The sequence below is a fragment of the Somniosus microcephalus genome, chromosome 2, assembly GCF_052327205.1.
Source record: "Somniosus microcephalus isolate GS21.2 chromosome 2, FLI_Smic_1.0, whole genome shotgun sequence".
Taxonomy (NCBI): Eukaryota; Metazoa; Chordata; class Chondrichthyes; order Squaliformes; family Somniosidae; genus Somniosus; species Somniosus microcephalus.
In genome coordinates, this window is record NC_140988.1 from 101,522,611 (window position 1) to 101,543,085 (window position 20,475).

Here is a 20,475-nt window from a genome sequence, read left to right on the forward strand (position 1 = left end):
CCTGGCCAGAGAAGTGGGCACGGAGACGAAGGCGGCGGAAAAAGAGCTCAACATCGTGCCGAGCTTGAAATTCATTGAGGTGGGGGCGTAAGAGGATGAAGCTCAGGCCTTTGTTGAGTACTGATCGTTCGGGTCAGAGAGGGAAAGGTCAGAGGGGATAGTGAAAACGCGGCAGGGGTGAGATTGGGAGAAGGGGGGTCAGAGGAAAGTGAAGGGGAAGAAGGTTCCGGAGAGGTGTTGGTGTTCAAGAGTTGATGAAGCTTGCGATCCTTGACATCAGAAAGGAAGAAAAAAAGTTTTTTATTGAAGCGTCAGATGAGTCGAAGGATGAAATGGAACGGTGGACCCGGACAGCTTTGAGATAGAGTGTGTCGGTGCTGCTGAAGAGAGAGGTCGAGAGTGTTCATGGGGCGCCGCATGGTGTGGGCCGTGGATCTCAAGATGCGGCGAGAGCAGTAGTTCGAGGGACGATTAATATCTTGGAGATATTTGTAATCCTGGGTGGATCCAAAACACGAAGGGTGGAAGTTTAGTTGGAATCCACGTGGAACAAGTTGGAACCGGAGACAGTTGCTGAGGAAAATGATGTGGCTGTGAAACCGAGTCGTGGCAGATACCTGATCAAACAAATTACCCTCACAGGTCTAAGTTACATCGTCAGTCATTCTCACACATACCCTATGAGATGGCTGCAGAGCAGCATAGGCAAAAGCCAAGAAGCATGTTGCACTCACTGCTGGGTATAGCGCTCGACACTGGGAGAAACCTAAACAACAACAAGCAGCATTTATATAGCGTCTTTAACATAGTAAAACATCCCAAGGTGCTTCACAGGAGAGTTAACAAACAAAAGTTGACACCGAGCCACATAAGGAGATGTTAGGATAGATGAGCAAAAGCTTGGTCAAGGAGCTGGGTTTTAAGGAGCATCTTAAAAGGAGAGAGAGGTAGAGAAGCGGAGTGATTTAAAAGAAAGACTTGCATTTATAAAGCGCCTTTCACGCCCACCAGACATCTCAAAGTACTTTTGGAGTGTAGTCACTGTTGTAATGTAGGTTTAGGGAGGAAATTCCAGAGCTTAGGGCCCAGGCAGCTGAAAGCACTGCCGCCACAGAGCAATTAAAATAGGGGATACACAAGAGGCCAGAATTGGAGAAGCACAGAGATCTCGGAGGGTTGTAGAGCTGGAGGAGATTACAAAGATAAAAGGCGACAGGAAAAACACATTAAAAAAATTGCTTCTTTATATTTCAATTTTCTAATTATTTCACTCTGCTCCTCCTTTTATAAACCCGATGGGAGATAATAATAAAGCCCCATCAAGAAAGAAACATCTCACCAGTCCATTTAGCTGTCTAGCTGAGAATAGACAAAGCTCAGCTCACCAGGATGGATGTGAATGGCGGAGAGCTCCCGGTAGCCGATAAGCTTCCTGAAAGTAGCCTGTCTGTGACAAGCAGCTTCATGGAAGGTTCTTCTACACAGCAAGCAAAATACAACTAGAGTTTGGGCTGCTCTATCGGATACGTTGATAGTGTGGGACTGACCCATATAAAGTAGGATGGCCCCAGGTTTACACCCCAGTCTGTCCCGAGTTGCTGAGACAGCAGTACGAGGGATGCTACAATTGGAGATCGCTTCGCTCCCAAAATTCTGGCCTCTGGTGCATCCCCGATTTTAATTACTCCACCACTGGCGGCCGTTTTTACAGCTGTCTAGGACCGAAGCTCTGGAATTCCCTCCCTAAACTTCTCCGCCTCTCTCTCCTCCTTTAAGACGCTCCATAAAACCTACCTCTTTGACCAAGCTCATTTTTACTAATATTTCCTTATGTGGCTCGGTGTCAAATTTTATTTGATAATACTCCTGTGAAGCGCCTTGGGACGTTTTACTATGTTAAAGGCACTATATAAATGCAAGTTGTTGTTGTTCACATCCCTGGGCTTGAAGCTAGGGAAATCAGCCAGGATTTCGTGTTCCTGTTTGTTATTCAGTGACCCTTGCTGGAAAATGTTCCTATGTGGATGTCAGATAAGAACAGAACTTGACTAGTCTGTGATGCCCTCAATGGTTGAACAGCCTCCTTACACTCGCTATTAGGGTCACACATGAAAAATGACTATGTGGAAAAGTGTCAGAGTGCTGCTGGTGCCTGAGGAATGATACCTCAGAAGTCAGCAAGTTAGGGAAAGGGGGGAAACTTTCCACTTTTGTTTTGTTAAATCAATTGCCAGGGGTTAACCAACATTTGTTCCCCCTGTTTGAAATGCACAATAGCCTCTACCACACCCATTGTAAATGGTTAAATGTGCTCCGGCTGGGTTATATAATCACAACACTCACCATTAGGAGCTGCTCCAAGCAGCTGCTGGCTCCTATCCCTCAGTTTAGAATTGAGTTGAAAACCCAGTGGAGTATCCAGCATTGAACGGAGTTAATTGCTTTAAAAAAAGAGCATTCTGTTAATCACAATGCCTTCCAATGCAAGTCCCACATCTTTAACAAATGAAAAGTGGAGTAGCAATGGATGAGCAATCAAGTGACAAACTTCTGAGGGGTCTCAGTGTACATAAGATTGCTGACTGTGGAGGGAACTGCTTTGCATCTACTCTGATGTTCTCATGATGAAGTTTTATAGTTCAGAACACATGAGAGTCAGCAAAAAGCATTTGTACTAACAGACCACTGTGCTATTACAACGGGTTTTCAATCAAGATATCCTCTACTATGAAGTATTGGTGCAGACAGAAATACTGGTATACAGGGGAAACAATAACCAGGGAATGGTTCCTTTATTAGCCACCACTGAGGTCTGAAAAACCAAACATTTCAGTTGCAAGCCACTAACAACTATTTTGAAAGCCTGTGCATAAAAATTATATCAGAACATGCAAGAGTTGTGATGATACAATTGTGTACATACACAAACATTAAATGCTCAAATGACATTTAATTCAGACAACACAGGTGCTTTCAAATATTGAATAAAGGTCCCTTGGTATTGTTAGCACTTCAAAGCTGTTTTGGGTTCTCTAGATCATAAAGCACCTGAACACAAAGATTTTAGGGCATATAAATCATCCCTTTAAAATAGTTCTCTCTGTATTTCAGCCCCTTCTCAGGACCTCCCAGCCAACTGTACTTATTTCAAAAAAGTCAAAAACTGATTAAAAATATTAATTGGACTTCAAAATCTTCATCCTTGTTTTCAAATCCCTCCATGGTTTTGTACTCTGCCTCACCTCTGCAACCTGCTCCAGTCCTATATGCCAGCACACAGTTTGCTCTTCGATCTTTGATCTCCGATGTGACCACGCCCATCCTTTCCATTCCATCGGCTGCGAAATCTTCAGCCACTGTTCCCCTACATTTTGGAGTCTCATCCTTAATCCCTCCTGTAGTGTATGTGCCTTTAAGTCAGAACTACTTTTACAGCTCCTGTATACTGTAGTACCGGCAGTGACCACACCGGTATATAAGCTTTGCGCATGCCTCTGTACCCCCAGTCTTGAGACTACCCTCCTCCAGTAAAGACCTGTTTATTGTTCATGTACAGTATCCGTGTGATTATTTAATAATAGCATATCCACTGAACCACGGATCCAACAGTGGCGACGAGTGTCGATTCGAATCTACCTGCAACATAAAAAAAAAATAGTTGAGGCCAGGAACACGGGCGTCGACCACGAGCAACCACCCAGCAGTCAGGCGGAGATTGAACTTCGCAGGGGAGGCTGTGGAGAGCCGGGCTTGATTCCCCAGCCATGACGAGCAGCAAGAGACCAACGACAGGTCCAGCGCAGACCCTTCCTGAGCAGCGGCGGCTGGAGCCGACCGACGGCGGAGAGAAAGCCGAGCAGCGTCGACGGGGTAAGACAGAGGGTGAAGAGCGCAGGGCGCAGCCGGGGGTTGAACACCGAGCGGCGTCGAGAAAAAGAAAACAAACCGGAGAGAGAGAGGGTAAAGAAACAGCCGGGTTCTAGACTGAGCGGCGTCGAAAAATATAAAAAGAACGCGCAGAGCACAGCCAGGGCTCACGGGCTGAACAGGGCCCGCGGGGCGAAGAAAGGGGAGCGCGGGAGACGCCATTGAGCCGCGGAGAAGGAAGAGCGCGGGAGGCGCCATTTTTAGAAGCCGCAGCGGAGAAGAAGGGCGAGTGCGGGAAGGAAGGAAAGCGTGGGAGACGCCATTTTGTGCCAGCGGAGAAGAAGGGGAAGCGCGGGAGGCGCCATTTTTGACAGTTAACTCACACCCAAGGATGCCGAAGAGTGGCAGTATCTCTACGTTCGACAATGAAGTCGAAGATTGGGCGACATATGTGGAACGTATTGAGGTGTACTGCAGGGCGAATGAAGTGCCAGATGCTAATAAAGCACTGGTTCTGTTAAATTCCATGGGTGCAAAAACTTATGGGTTACTGCGAAATCTAATAACCCCAGAGAAGCCGGTAAACAAGAATTTTGAAAGCATAGTAGAAATCCTACAGGACCACTTAAACCCCACACCGCTGCTGATAGCAGAACGATTTAAGTTCCATAAAAGGAACCAACACAAAGACGAAAGCAATGCTGAGTACCTAACGGAACTGCACAAGCTATCGAAACACTGCCAGTTTGGAGCGGGACTAGCAGATACGTTAAGGGACAAGTTTGTGTGTGGGCTGCAAAGTGAAGGAACCCAGAAACGGCTTCTATCAGAAAAGGACCTTACGCTGGACAAAGCTTTCAGTATGGCAGTATCACACGAAGCAGCCGCAAGGGGCGCTGCAGAGATACAACGGAGACCGCAAGAATATGGCACCAATGAAATGTCCTTTGGAACAGGGAAGTGCTATCGCTGCGGCAGAACAACACATGACCAGAAAGATTGTTGGTTCAAGGACCAAGTGTGCAGACAGTGTGGGAAAGCAGGACACATAGCAAGAGTCTGCAGGTCTGGGAAGAAAACCAACAGTAAGAAATCTCCACAGGAGAAGTACAAAAAGGTACACCAGGTGATGGACAGTGGTTCAGACGAACAGAAAAGTGACACAGACTCCAGAAGCAAGGAGCTGGGTTGTCTGAAACTACATAAGGTAACAGAAATGGAGGATCACCAGACTATCTGGGTTATACTCAAGATAGACGGAGTCCAAGTGAAAATGGAATTGGACACAGGGTCAGCTCTAACAGTCATAAATCAAAGAGACTACAAGCGGCTATTTTCACACATACCCTTGAAAGCTACAGAGATTGTCTTGAAGACGTATACGGGGCAAAAAGTCTACCCCAAAAATAAGGGTGAAAATGACATATAAAGGCCAGGAAATACCTAAAATGGATATATATGTATTGCCAAATGGAGGACCACCACTGCTAGGACGTGAATGGATCCGGAAGATACAATTAGATTGGCATTCCATACAGGCACTGAAGGTTGAGGCCAAAAAGGATGACGACGTCACACCTGGACGACTGTCAAAAATGCTAACTGACGCAAAAGAAGTGTTCCAGGAGGGACTAGGAACACTAAAAGGAATAACAGCAACGATTAAAATAGAGGAAAATGCAAGCCCAAAGTTTCTGAAGGCCAGACCAGTGCCTTATGCGATCAGACCAGCTGTTGAAGCAGAGCTGGAAGGGTTGGAACGTCCAGGAGTACTGTCCAAAGTGGACTGGAGCGAGTGGGCTACACCCATCATTCCTGTAATGAAGAGGTCGTTGAGTAATACGCCTGGGTAACCAAAGAAGGTCCGCATCTGTGGGGATTTTAAGGTGACAGTGAACCCAGTCCTTCACACGGTGCAATATCCGCTTCCACGAATTGAGGATATTTTCGCCTCGCTATCTGGAGGTAAACGCTTCACCAAAATTGATCTAGCCCAGGCGTACTTGCAAATGGAGGTAGAAGAAGCTTCGAAACATTACCTTACGATCAACACTCATAAAGGTCTCTATCAATACAACCGGCTGGTGTTTGGAGTAGCCTCGGCTCCGGCTATCTGGCAAAGGGCGATGGATCAGGTCCTGCAAGGGATTCCAGGGACCCAATGTTATTTGGACGACATCTTGGTCACGGGCGAAAATGACGGTGATCACCTCGCCAACTTGGAGAAGGTGCTCACCAGATTAAAGGAGTATGGGCTACGAGCTAATCGCCACAAGTGCGAGTTTTTCCAGAAACAGATCTCGTATTGTGGCCACGTCATCGATGAAGAGGGGTTACATAAGTCCCCTGAAAAGATTGAGGCAGTAGTCAAGGCTCCAGCACCGGAAAATGTGTCACAACTGAGGTCGTTCCTCGGGCTGGTAAACTACTACCACAAGTTCTTACCAAATTTGTCTACGGTATTACACCCACTGAACACCCTACTGCAAACAGGGGTACCATGGAAGTGGGATGACGAACGTAGACGAGCTTTCCAGAAGTGTAAAGAATTGATCACATCAAAAGAGGTGTTGGCCCATTTCAACCCAGCACTACCAATTCGTTTGGCATGTGATGCATCACCCTATGGTATTGGAGCGGTGCTGTCGCACAAATTCCCAGACGGGTTGGAGAGGCCAGTAGCCTTTGCGTCTCGGTCACTAACCTCAGCCAAGCGCAACTACGGCCAGATTGACAGGGAGGCCCTCAGCCTAGTATGGGGAGTAAAAAAATTCAACCACTATCTGCATGGGCAGAAGTTCACCTTGCTGACTGACCACCAACCACTTGTCTCCATCTTTAATCCTATGAAGGGCGTTTCAGTGATGACTGCACAGCGGTTACAAAGATGGTCCCTGTTTCTAGGGGTGAATCAATATGAAATAGAATATAAAGGCACGAAACAGCATGGGAACGCTGATGGGCTATCGCGCCTGCCACTGCCTACTGTGGAGGAAGCACCAGCAGTGGACCCTATCGAGATATTTTATTCGTCAATAATTGAACGATTGCCAGTAACAAACGCGGATATAGAGGAGACCCGCAATGATCCGACGCTGTCGCGGGTATATGAATTGACGGTGAGGGGATGGCCAACACATGGCGACTCACTGTTGCCAGCATTCTTATCCAGAAGAGAACAGCTGTCAGTATGCCAGGGGACAGTGATGTGTGGATCCAGAGTGGTGATTCCACCCAAGTTAAGGGGGAGAGTGCTAAATGAGCTACATGAAGGTCATCTGGGGGGAGTGAAAATGAAAAGCCTTGCTAGGGCTTATGTGTGGTGGCCGGGAATCGATCAACAAATCGAAGACCTAACTAAGAGCTGCTTAGGATGCCAGAAGGTCCAAAATGCACCACCACATGCCCCTCTACACCCATGGGAGTGGCCCTCCTCTCCATGGCAATTGGTGCATATTGATTTCGCTGGTCCATTCATGGACTCAATGTTCTTAATAGCAGTGGATGCTCATTCAAAGTGGCCTGAGGTGAAAAAAATGTCTTCAACCACTACAGAGAAAACGATTGCAGTCCTACGGACCATATTTGCCAGAAACGGTTTGCCAGAGCAGATTTGCTCTGATAATGGACCACAGTTTGTGTCCGACGAGTTCCAAAAATTTATGAGAAGGAATGGGGTAAGGCATTATACATCCGCCCCGTATCATCCAGCCACAAATGGATTGGCTGAGAGGTTCGTACAAACCTTTAAGAAGGCGATAAAGGCCATATGCGACAAGGAAATTCCACTACAGCATAAGATGGACAATTTCTTATTAGCCTACCGAAACGTGACACATGCAGTTACCAACCAGACCCCGGCCATGATGTTCTTTAACCGAAGGTTGAGATCTCGTCTGGACTTGCTCAGACCAAATGTGCGAAGAAATGTTGAGGACAAACAATTCCAGCACATCAATGAGAAGCCGACAAGGAGCTTCAATGTAGGGCAACCAGTCTTGGCCCGTGACTATCGAACAGAGAAATGGCAACCCGGAACGATATGTACAAGGCAGGGGCCATTAATGTACACAGTGGATGTCGGGGAGAACATTGTGAGACGCCACGTCGATCAGATCTTAGCGTCACAGGAACGCGTCAACCCCATGTCTCGAGTACCTGGGGATGAACCCGACATACCGGTAGCATCTACTTCAGACCCAGTGGCAGTGGAACCCGATGAACTACCCGATGAAAAGGGGTCAGAATCGCCTCTGCACCAAGAACAAGAACCTCCGGAAAGGCGCTATCCCGAAAGGGTCAGGAAGCCGCCCCAAAGACTGAATCTATAAATGGACTTTTGTTGTTTAATGTACATGTTGAAATGTTAATTGTTATTTGAATATTAGGGGTACTACTAATCTAAAAGGGGAGGAATTGTAGTGTATCTGCCTTTAAGTCAGAACTACTTTTACAGCTCCTGTATACTGTAGTACCGGCAGTGACCACACCGGTATATAAGCTTTGCGCATGCCTCTGTACCCCCAGTCTTGAGACTACCCTCCTCCAGTAAAGACCTGTTTATTGTTCATGTACAGCATCCGTGTGATTATTTAATAATAGCATATCCACTGAACCACGGATCCAACACCTCCAGCTTGCTATTTCTCCCAAACTTGAAAAGCCTTCTCAAAACCTACCTCTTTTATGATATCTTCAATCACCTCCGATACCTTTTCTCCAATTTTTTACCCTACATCCTTCAACCCTCTTGTAAAGTGCCTTGGTACATTTTGATACACAAAAGGTACTATACAAGTGTAAGTCGTTGTAGGTTCAAGCCCCACTCCAGAGGCCTGAGTACTGAGAGAGTGCTACACCGTCAGAGGTGCCATGTTTTAGATGAAACGTTAATCCAAGGCCCTGTCTGCTCTTTCAGATGGATGTAAAAGATCCCATGGCAATAATCGAAGAAGAGCTGGGGAATTCTCTGGTGTCCTGGCCAATATTTATCCCTCAACTAACAACATTTATCCCTCTTCATTAAAACAGATGATCTGGTCATTATCTCATTGCTGTTTTGGGACCTTGTGGTCTGCAGGTTGGCTGCTGCATTTCCTATATTACAATAAGGACCACGCTTCAAAAGTACTTCATTGTCTGTGAAGCACTTCGGGATGTCTTGAGATATTGAAAAGCTCTATATAAATGCAAGGTTTTTTATTCTTTTTAACAACCTTGTGACGGTCAACATAAAGAATTTGGAGAAGCATGTGATCCCACAATGACAGATTTATGAAAACACCCATAAAGATCTAACACACCCTGAATAATTATAGCAGTACTATTAATTCTTTGTATTACAGCGAATCGCTATTCTAATTGGCAAATAAAGTTGCTATTGTATTCAAAGATTTAACTGTTCACAGGGTTTTGAAGTATTACCCCCCCCCCCCGGCGTTTCTGCTCAAACTCATTTGCATATTGCCGAACGTAAAATCTGCCATGAACTAGCGCAATTAGGCAGCATTTTAAAAGGTAATTTAAAAAAAGTTTGATTTAAAAATATTCCTTGACTTATTTAAGAATGGTAACTTGGTAAAGTTTGATGAATACAGCTGAAAATGGGGGTTATCACAAAAAAATATTTTAAATCACAATGCCAATCCACCACCTGTGAGTAACCCAATTTTAAATTATGGAAAATGACTTAAAAAAAAATATACAAACTATTTTCTAGTTAGTCTGGGGTAGTAGTCAGTTCCTTAACAAATTTTTTTAAAAATTCATTCAAAACGTACCCATTAGTGTCCTTACACCCAAAAAGATCCAGTTTAGTTTGTGGAGCCTTCTCGAAGGCCTGCAAACAAGCGCAATTAGCGGAAACTCCCAATGGTAATTAATTCACCCTGGGGGCGGGGCCAGGTTTTTTTGGGCGGGGCCCTGCTTCTAGCGCGATATTTATAAAGCCAGCGCAAAAGATCGCGGAAACCAGAGTTGCGCTGAACATAATTTGCGCTTAAAATTCCGCAATCTTTTGTGCTGGTTACACCGATACCTGGTGAATTACGCCGAAAAAACCAGCGCAGTTGAACGGAAATTCCAGGCCTATAAATTCAAGATAATCACCAAAAGAATGAAGAGAGAGGTTAGGAGTTTTTTTTTTAATACACAAGCGTTGTTAGGACATACAAGAAACAACGGTGGAAGAATCCATAATTGCATTTAAGAAGAGAAGTGAACAAATATTTGAAAAAGAATGTTAAAAGGGGAAAGAGCAGAGCATTAGGGCTAAGTGGATAATTCTTTCAGAAAGCAGGCACAGGCACGTTCACCGGAATTGTTTCCAATTGTGCTGCAGAATTCTACGATTTGTGATCGGGCAGACTAAGGTAGTTGTGGAGAAATGCAGTGGTATTCCTAGGAACAGGAGTAGGCCACTCAACCCCTCAAGCGTGCTCGGCCATTCAATTAGATCATGGCTGATCTGTATCTCAACTCCATTTACCAACCTTAGCTCCATATCCCTAGCGACCCTTACCTAACCTATTCATGGATCTTGATCGACAGTTGGGAGGTCAATGGAGGCAAGACTTTAACTGACAAAAAGGTATTGAGCACATGTGCATTGGTTGCTTCAGCTGTACAACTCTTGCTAAGTGATTGGTTGCTTGTACAAACAAAGTCTTCTGTCTCCTTATCAGGGTCATCATCTACTTACAATTGCTGTTGCCCACTTTCCTACCCCTTTACATAGTGAAAGTATTTAAGACATAGCAGAGCAACAATAATTTTAGACACCTTGACTGGCCTGTACTGCAGCACTTGCTCTGATCAGTTTAGCCATACAAGTCACAGTTTCAAATGATGGATCCTCTAGAACTTTGATAGCCAATTGCACCTCTTTATATAACTCTTCATGTCTTGGGTGTGTCAATGGGGCAAGAAACCATGGCTGCACTGCATATCTTGGTCCCCGAGCAGATATCCATCTGGTCCTCCTGGCACTTCTAATAACGGCGGCAACATGAACGGACATAAAATGAATGAATCATAGCAACAGTCAGGATAGCAGGCATCCAGGCCCCTAATTCTGTTTCAGTGGTCACAGACCAGCTGCATATTGTTGGTGTGGAACCCCTTTGTTCTCATGAAGAGGGTGATATTGGTGATCGAGGCAACCCTCCCCAAGTGTCTTCTGTGTGCCATCAATAATGCTCTGCAATTTGGGGAATCCAGCCAGACGGTAAATCTGCAGGGCTCTCTTCTGTTGTTGTGTGATTTCTGTTGGGAAATAGATGAACCGACTAACAAAGGCAAATAAGGCATCTGCAACTGGCATGAAGCAGCTGTAGGTTGTAAGACTTAGCAGATATCTCCTGCTGTTGTTTAGATGGACCTCGTAACAGAAACGGTCAGCAGAATTATTACTTTCACTGCCACTGACTGAGACAACCCAGTTGTGGAAGTGGTGTTCAGGTCTGGCTGCAGGAGTCTGTATAGTTTGTGACAATCTCCATATGTAGGTGTTCCATACAACTGTCTGGTCCTCCATATGCAGGTGGCAACACAAGGGTGGGCCCTGAGCATTTAAATTGCAAACACACCTATCTGGCACGCCTCCTTGCATTCTCCTCCTCCAAAACCTGCAAATACAGAGGAATGCCTGGAGAGATACCAGTAAATAAACAGCACACTTTGAAATGTCCCTTGGGAAACAGGCAGACCTTGAGGTCAGCTTTAAGAAGCGGGCTGTAAGTTTCTTTGTGGCAAAACAAGTAAACAGGTGAGTAGCACAAAAGCACCAAAATACACAGCAGTTCTCACAGCAAGTCCAAACAATTCAGACCACTTTAAGAGCAACGAGAGGGAAGGGGCCTCTCCTGCAGCATTTTAAGCAGACGCTGAATGTCTGGAGCACTGTTCAGGTGCTTCAATTGCATTAATGGGCTATCTCTAATTAACATATTTTTATGTTTTAATTTGCTTATGGTATGTTGGTAAGCAAGTCCACACTAAAGGTCCCAGTTGGATTATACTACGCTGCATGTACAGGGTGCTCAGTAAGCTTCAGCGCTCCATGATGCAAGTAGGTGGTGTCTAATGCACTACAGGTAACAATCCAATATCAACCCCAATATTGCAAAGTGGCCTTATTCATGATCTATGCAACTTGTTTTGAATCTGAACCAAATCCCCATGAGATGTATCCTGGTGCCTGATTAACCTTGCTGATTGTTTCCAGTGAATATGAAGCTTTCAGTAATCACACCCACCTTTCTGTTTCCCATTATTGCTAATGCAAGTTTCTTCAATATGTACATGTTTCATATTTCTTGTTCCACTATTCAAAACAGTACACATATCCACGTTATAATCTGGATACTATTCTTTAAATTATCCACTAATGGGTTCAGGTGCCTTTGAAAGATAGAAAGCAGAAAGAAAGAACTTACATTTACGTAACATCCTCAAAATTTCTCAAAGTGCTTCACAGCCAATTAATTACTTGTGAAGTACAGTCACCGTTGTTTTGTAGGCAAACAAGGCAGCCAAGTTACGCACAGCAAGGTCCCACAAACAGGAAATAGTAAAAGGTGATGAGTAGGTCAGCACTACAGGTGCTTCACAGTTGGATTATAGAACGCCACGTGTAGAGGGTGCCCATCTTCTTCTTTAAGAAGTCACACAACACCAGGTTATAGTCCAACAGTTTTATTTGAAATCACAAGCTTTCGGAGCGCTGCTCCTTCTTCAGGTGAAGTGGAGAAATGCATAAAGACACAACTTATATAGTCAGAGAATCATGTCAGATGTTTACAGGTAACCTTTCCAACTGCCATTTATCGCACCTCGGCAGAGAGATAATCACAGCAGTCAAAGGTGTGAATGGTGTCCAAACAGGTCAGTCAGGGAAACATTACATCAAAGAACAATGAGGTGGGGTCACAAGGGGTCAAATATTGCAGATGCTGGGGTCTGTATGAAAAACAAAAAAACAGACAAAAAACATTTTTTTTGGCTGGAAATCACAGCAGGTCCGGCCGCATCTGTGTAGAGAGAACAAGCCAATGTCGACTCGAGTCTGGATGACCCTGCATCAGGTGGGGTTACATGTAGCGTGACATGAACCCAAGATCTCGGTTGAGGCCGTCCTCATGAGTGCGGAACTTGGCTATCAGTTTCTGCTGATAGCCAAGTTCCGCACTCATGAGGACGGCCTCAACCGAGATCTTGGGTTCATGTCACGCTACATGTAACCCCACCTGATGCAGGGTCATCCAGACTCGAGTCGACATTGGCTTGTTCTCTCTACACAGATGCGGCCGGACCTGCTGTGATTTCCAGCCAAAAAAAATGTTTTTTGTCTGTTTTTTTGTTTTTCATACAGACCCCAGCATCTGCAATATTTGACCCCTTGTGACCCCACCTCATTGTTCTTTGATGTAATGTTTCCCTGACTGACCTGTTTGGACACCATTCACACCTTTGACTGCTGTGATTATCTCTCTGCCGAGGTGCGATAAATGGCAGTTGGAAAGGTTACCTGTAAACATCTGACATGATTCTCTGACTATATAAGCTGTGTCTTTATGCATTTCTCCACTTCACCTGAAGAATTAGCAGCGCTCCGAAAGCTTGTGATTTCAAATAAAGCTGTTGGACTATAACCTGGTGTTGTGTGACTTCTTACATTTGTCCACCCCAGTCCAACTCCGGCATCTCCACACCATCTTCTTCTTTGGTATTGGTTGAGGGATAAATGCTGGCCAAAACACCAGAGGACTCCAGTGCTTTTCTCTGAACAGTACCATGGGCTCTTTTATGGTCACCTGAGTTGACATATGAAAAATAGCGCCTCTGACAATGTAGCAGTCTCGCAGTACTGCATTAAAGGGTCAGCCTAGATTATGTGCTCAAGCCCTGTAGTGGGGCTTAAACCCACAACCTACTGACTCAGAGGTGAGAGTGCTACCAACTGAGATAGACACCGTAAGCCTTTGAAAGCCATCAATTGTTCTGTATTATGACACATATCTTACTATCAGCTGCAATTGTTATATTTCACAGCGAGTATAATTCTCCATATTGCTTATGAATAGTGAGAACAGGGGTGCCTTTAGAATTCCATTAATTACTGTATCCCCCCAATCCTCTCACAACCCTTTTATTTATCATGGCCTGCTGCTTTCTATTTCTTCCTATGGACCCACGGCGAAGAATCACTGAAAAGACTACACGATAACATCAACAAGTTCCATCCAACCATCAAACTCACCATGGACTACTCCTCAGAATCGGTTTCATTCTTGGACACACGAAACTCCATCAAAGACGGACACCTCAGCACTTCACTCTACCACAAGCCCACGGACAACCTCACGATGCTCCACTTCTCCAGCTTCCACCCTAACCACGTTAAAAAAGCCATCCCCTATGGACAAGCCCTGCGAATACACAGGATCTGCTCAGACAAGGAGGAACGCGATGGACACCTACAGACGCTGAAAGACGCCCTTGTAAGAACGGGATATGACGCTCGACTCGTCGATCGACAGTTCCGACGGGCCATAGCGAAAAATCGCATAGACCTCCTCAGAAGACAAACACGGGACACAACCAACAGAGTACCCTTCATCGTCCAGTACTTCCCCGGAGCAGAGAAACTACACCATGTTCTTCACAGCCTTCAACATGTCATCGATGACGACGAACACCTTGCTAAGGCCATCCCCGCACCTCCACTACTCGCTTTCAAACAGCCGCCTAACCTCAAACAGACCATCGTTCGCAGCAAATTACCCAGCTTTCAGGAGAACAGCGACCACGACACCACACAACCCTGCCACGGCAACCTCTGCAAGACATGCCAGATCATCAACACAGATACCATCATCACACGTGAGGACACCACCCACCAGGTACATGGTACATACTCATGTGACTCGGCCAACGTTGTCTACCTCATACGTTGCAGGAAAGGATGCCCCAGAGCATGGTACATCGGCGAGACCATGCAGACACTGCGACAACGGATGAACGGACACCGTGCAACAATCGCCAGGCAGGAGTGTTCCCTCCCAGTCGGGGAACACTTCAGCAGTCAAGGACATTCAGCCTCCAATCTTCAGGTAAGCATTCTCCAAGGCGGCCTTCGAGACACACGACAACGCAAAATCGTCGAGCAGAAACTGATAGCCAAGTTCCGCACCCATGAGGATGGCCTCAACCGGGATCTTGGTTTCATGTCACGCTACATGTAACCCCACCTGACGTAGGGTCATCCAGACTCGAGTCGTCGTTGGCTTGTTCTCTCTACACAGATGCGGCCAGACCTGGTGTGATTTCCAGCAAAAAAAATGTTTTTTTGTCTGTTTTTTGTTTTTCATACAGACCCCAGCATCTGCAACATTTGACCCCTTGTGACCCCACCTCATTGTTCTTTGATGTAATGTTTTCCTGACTAACCTGTTTGGACACCATTCACACCTTTGATTGCTGTGATTATCTCTCTGCCGAGGTGTGAAAAATGGCAGTTAGAAAGATTACCTGTAATCATCTGGCATTATTCTCTGACTATATAAGTTGTGTCTTTATGCATCTCTCCGCTTCACCTGACAAAGGAGCAGCGCTCCAAAAGCTTGTGATTTCAAATAAAACTGTTGGACTATAACCTGGTGTTGTGTGACTTCTTACATTTGTCCACCCCAGTCCAACACCAGCATCTCCACACCATGGCTTTCTATTGACAAGCCAGTTTTTAATCAAATTAGCTAATTTGGCATTAATTCTTTGAACCTTCATTTCCTTCAAAAGCTTCACATGTGAATCCTTATCAACTGCTTTCTGAAAAGCAAAGTTAATTATAGCTACTGATTAGTGCTCACCAGCTAGTCTACCTACCGCCTCAAAGAATTCCAGCAGACCCATGAAATATGACCTCTTATTTCTAAATTATGTTGATACATTGTATGGCCCTTGTACTGTTTGATAAACATGGATAGCATTCCCTAAAAGGTTCCACTATAGATGTTGAACTAATTAGTCTGTAATTTTAAGTTCATATCTCACTTCTTTTTTTGAATATCAGATTAACCTTTGCTATTATCCTGCATTTATGAGGCTCCTGAAACTATCAGCCAGAGCGATAAGAATTTCCTTGAGTATTCTAGAGTGTATTGTAGACATTTAGGGGGAGAAATTCAGTTGTTAGCGCCAGCTGTTAGCGCCTTAAGAGGGCGATAAGTGGGGCGCGAAGCGGCTAGCGCCCGGGCCTCTCGCGAAATTGAGCAGACATTTTGCGGCGGTGCCAAACCGCAACGCCCGCTCAGCTGCGTGCGCAGATCCTTACGTCATTTCATGGTGCAACGCCCTTGGTGCGCCCCGAACCGGAACTTCAGTGGCGCCCCCCTTCTTTCCGCCTGGTGCTCCCAGCGACTGGTTGACTGGAATGGTTCCCAGTCGCTGTGGGGTTGGGGGGGCGCTATTTAAAGGGGGCTCTTCCTAGCTTCTTAGTGGTAGCCATTTTTGGACCACTCCTTCTGTGTGAGAGAGAGATTTGCAGAGAGACAAAGGGAGAGAGCTTTCTGCATTGAGTCAGCACTCGCACAGGTACTTCTGGCTTCAGCCCAGAACTTTGCAGTTGGATTGATTTTTCAGTGCCATAGCCTTGAGTGGCCACATATTATGGGGGCTGCAATGGGTGCAAACGTTGGGTTTCTCCATTGTATCGAGAGGGCTCAGAGACGCCGAGAGAGAGTGCCAATCATGGCCAGATGGAGGAAGGCCAACAGGCGTCGGCACAGGAGGCCTTACCCTCCCAGGGTATACCGCCAGCAGTTCTCCTACCTCAACATGTCTGAGGAGCAGTGTATTCGGAGGCTTCGATTCAGAAGGGAGGTGGTCACTGAGCTCTGCCACCTGCTTCAGGCAGATCTGCAGCCTCAGCTGAGGAGCAGGACATCTCTGTCGGTGGCAGTGAAGGTGACAGTGGCTCTCAACTTCTATGCCACCGGCTCCTTCCAATCCGCTACTGGGGACATTGCCAATGTCTCCCAGTTCGTGGTGCATTGCTGCATCCACCAAGTCATGAATGCCCTCTTCAAAAGGAGATGTCAGTACATTTCCTTCCCCATGACCCTGGACAAGCAGCAAGAGCGCGCAATGGGATTTGCAAGAACAGCAGGCTTCCCCATGGTTCAGGGCGCCATTGACTGCATGCATGTGGCTTTGCGGGCGCCTCAAGAGAATGCCGAGGATTACCGCAACCGGAAGGGGTTCCATTCGTTGAACGTGCAGTTGGTGTGTGACCACAGACAGCTGATACTAGCTGTCAATGTCCGCTTTCCAGGCAGCAACCAGCCTTTTTGACCTCTCTCCTTCCACTTGTGCCTCACACCAGCATCCTTTGCCACTATCGAACCAATACAGTGCATTGCAGCACTCATGCCTCCCTCGCTGCCGCCCTGTCCTCACGCTAAAGCAACTCTTGTACCTCCCTGCTTTCAGATGCTGATTCGCCAGGTGAGGAGGTGGGCCCTCAAGCTGCCACTGTGAGTGATTCTGAAGGCGAGCAGGAAGAGGAAGCCGGACCATCAGTGCCACCCTCAGCCGAGGCAGCCCATGGCCATAATGGGGACACGTCTTCCCTGGAGCGGAGCAGGGGGGAAGGGTCTGAGGAGGGTGAAGCTCCGGGGCCCAGTGGGCTGCAGCAATGCGGGGGGGGGTTAGGGAAGCTCGGCGGCCTTCTCCCCGGAGGGAGAGTCTGGCCTCCAGTCCTGCTACAGTGAGCGCAGAAGAGGTGCGGCTCCTCGCTGAAATGGGCGCCCAGGCGGAGCAGAGGCACACTGAGCTCATGGCTGCAGTGGCAAGGTTGCCCGACTCCATAGAGTCACTGGCAAGGAGTGTCCAGGACTTCGGGGCAGCACAGGCAAGGAGTCTGCAGGACTTCGGTGCAGCACTGGCAAGGAGTCTGCAGGACTTCGGTGCAGCACAGGCGGCTTCCACGCAAGTGCTTAGTGGTGCCATGCAGTCAGTGGCTGGTCTGATGCAGACACAGATTAAGGTCACACGAGCACTGACTGCTGCCACCCTCGCTGGATTGGGCAGGATTCACCGGGGCCCTCGCCGTGCCGCAGCAGGCCAGCAGTCTGTGCTTCAGCAGATTGCTCCGCATGCTGCAGTGCTGCCCCGTGGGAGTGCCAGTGTGTCGTCCGACCATGGAGCACCTGTGCCCTGTCAGGTTGGCAGCATTCCTGCTGCCAACACTGTCACTCCTCCACTGCAGCTGCCACCACCCGTAGGACAGACTGCTGCCGCCCATGCAGAGTTGGAACAGTCAGCAGCCGGGCCCTCCAGGCCCAGAGCTGGTCCAGGCCGTCCCCCAAGGGCATCTGCCGACTCACTTTCTGACACTCAGCAGCCTTCCCCCAGCCTTGCTGCAGCCACTGGTGTCCCATTGCGGAGGAGCTGCAGGGTGGGAAGGGGCCAATCTCGCAAGCGAAGCAGATCACCCTCGCAGGCCAAAAAGTAGGAGGTGTGGCAAAATGCTGTGAATTTTGCTGTCCATTGCTGTCCAGAACGGGGTCGGCATCTCCAGTGGCGACGGGGCCAATCATCCGGCCTACCATAATCCACTCCACTCAGTGCTCCAGATCGCTGAGGTCTTTAAGGTCAGGATGGCCTCCACCAGTCCGTTGCTGCTGCCTCCTATTGTGCGCCAGCTTGCCCTGCAAGAGAAAGGACGGGCTCTGAGTACAGTGTGAAGCCCTGATCTTGGCTGCACTGCCTCCCATGGTCGAATAGCCCTTACAGTGTGAAGCCCTGATCTTGGCTGCACTGCCTCCCATGGTCGATTAGTCCTTACAGTGTGAAGCCCTGATCTTGGCTGCACTGCCTCCCATGGTCGAATAGCCCTTACAATGTGTAAAGTGGTGAATGTGCATGTGAGTTTCATGAAAGGCCCATAGGTGTTGGATGAGGGCTGGGCATTGGGGCTTTCAGGACTCTCTGGCCATAAAGTGAGGTGCACATGCAGGGATGAAGAGGATACTGGAAAGGGTACTCACCCTGACAACCCGAGTGAGGTCGTTGAACTTCTTCCTGCATTGCACAGGGGTCCTAGGTACCATGCTGCTGGAGGTCACTCTGTGTGCCACCTCCCTCCAAGCTTTGCGATATTCGTTGGGCAGCGGTCTCCTGCCACTGTCCGGAAACAGGATAGATCGTCTGCGCTCCACTGCACCAACCAGAACCTGCAGGGCCCCCTCACTGAACTGCTGCACTCGCTCCCTGGCCCTCTCCATGGTCCTAGGCGTTAGAATGTGGCAGCAGGTCTGTCCAGGCCGAGAATCAGGGCTCCAATGTGCAGGGCATGGCTGCAGTCCAAATCGACCCTCCCCTTTAAGAGCTGACCGGCGCCAGCGTGTCTGCCTGCAATCGCTAACTGGCCACATCTGCGCTGCGCTCGCCCTCGGTGGTAGCGCCTCACTTCTCCGGCTTAGCGCCTTAGGACAGTCGTGCAGTGCCTGCTTTAGTGCTCCAAGCACCTCTTGGGGCGAAGCAGGTCAATTTCGCTGAAGGTGGCGATAATTTGCGCCGGGCACTAAATTTAGCAACCACTCGAGTATAACGCCCCAAACGTGGCGATACTGAATTTCTAGGCCTTAGTGCTCTATGTTTCTTTATAACACATGTAGACATCATTAAATACACACGCCAACCATTCACGCTTCATATGGGCATCAGTGTGTTGGAGGCCCAGTCCACAGTTGCATACAAAAATTCACATGAACCAGGACCCTCTTCCCTCACTGGCTGCTGTATACGGTGGTTGGGAATTCGAGAACAGGAATTCCAGGTGGGGGGAGGAGGGGGGAGAAAGGCGGGGGGGAGAGAAAGGGGTGGGGAGAAAGGGGGAGGGGGGAGAAAGGGGGAGGGGGAGAAAGGGGGAGGGGAGGGGGGAGAAAGGGGGAGGGGGAGGGGGGAGAAAGGGGGAGGGGGAGAAAGGGGGGGAGAAAGGGGGGAAGAAAGGGGGAGGGAGAGGGGGGAGAAAGGGGGAGGGAGAGGGGGGAGAAGGGGAGGGGGAGAAAGGGGGAGGGGGAGAAAGGGGGAGGGAGAGGGAGGAGAAAGGGGAGGGGGAGAAAGGGGGAGGGAGAGAAAGGGGGAGGTGAGGGGGAGAAAGGGGGAGGGAGAGGGGGGAGAAGGGGAGGGGGAGAAAGGGGGAGGGGGAGAAAGGGGGAGGGAGAGGGAGGAGAAAGGGGAGGGGGAGAAAGGGGGAGGGAGAGAAAGGGGGAGGTGAGGGGGAGAAAGGGGGAGGGGGAGAAAGGGGGAGGGGAGGGGGAGAAAGGGGGAGGGGGAGAAAGGGGGAGGGGGAGGGGGGAGAAAGGGGGAGGGGGAGAAAGGGGGAGAAGGGGGAGGGGGGAGAAAGGGGGAGGGAGGGGGGAGAAAGGGGGAGGGAGAAAGGGGGAGGGGGGAGAAAGGGGGAGGGAGGGGGAGAAAGGGGGTGGGAGGGGGGAGAAAGGGGGAGTGGGGGGGAGAAAGGGGGAGGGAGAGAAAGGGGGGGAGGGAGGGGGGAGAAAGGGGGAGGGGGGGAGAAAGGGGGAGGGAGGGGGGGGGGAGAAACAGGGC

At 48.3% G+C, this 20,475-nt stretch overlaps 1 protein-coding gene across 3 annotated transcripts in view; it reads right to left on the reverse strand.

Moving 5' to 3' along the window:
- fhip1aa (FHF complex subunit HOOK interacting protein 1Aa) overlaps positions 1–20,475 on the reverse strand; it is a 198,591-nt gene that overhangs the window by 124,330 nt on the left and 53,786 nt on the right. For 2 of the 3 annotated variants that reach the window (XM_086011678.1, XM_086011696.1), the window contains exon 2: positions 2,344–2,441. The exons of the other annotated variant lie outside the window; for it this stretch is intronic. The gene's annotated coding sequence lies outside the window, so the exon portion shown is untranslated. The remainder of the gene's footprint in view (positions 1–2,343; positions 2,442–20,475) is intronic. 3 annotated transcript variants of the gene reach the window in all.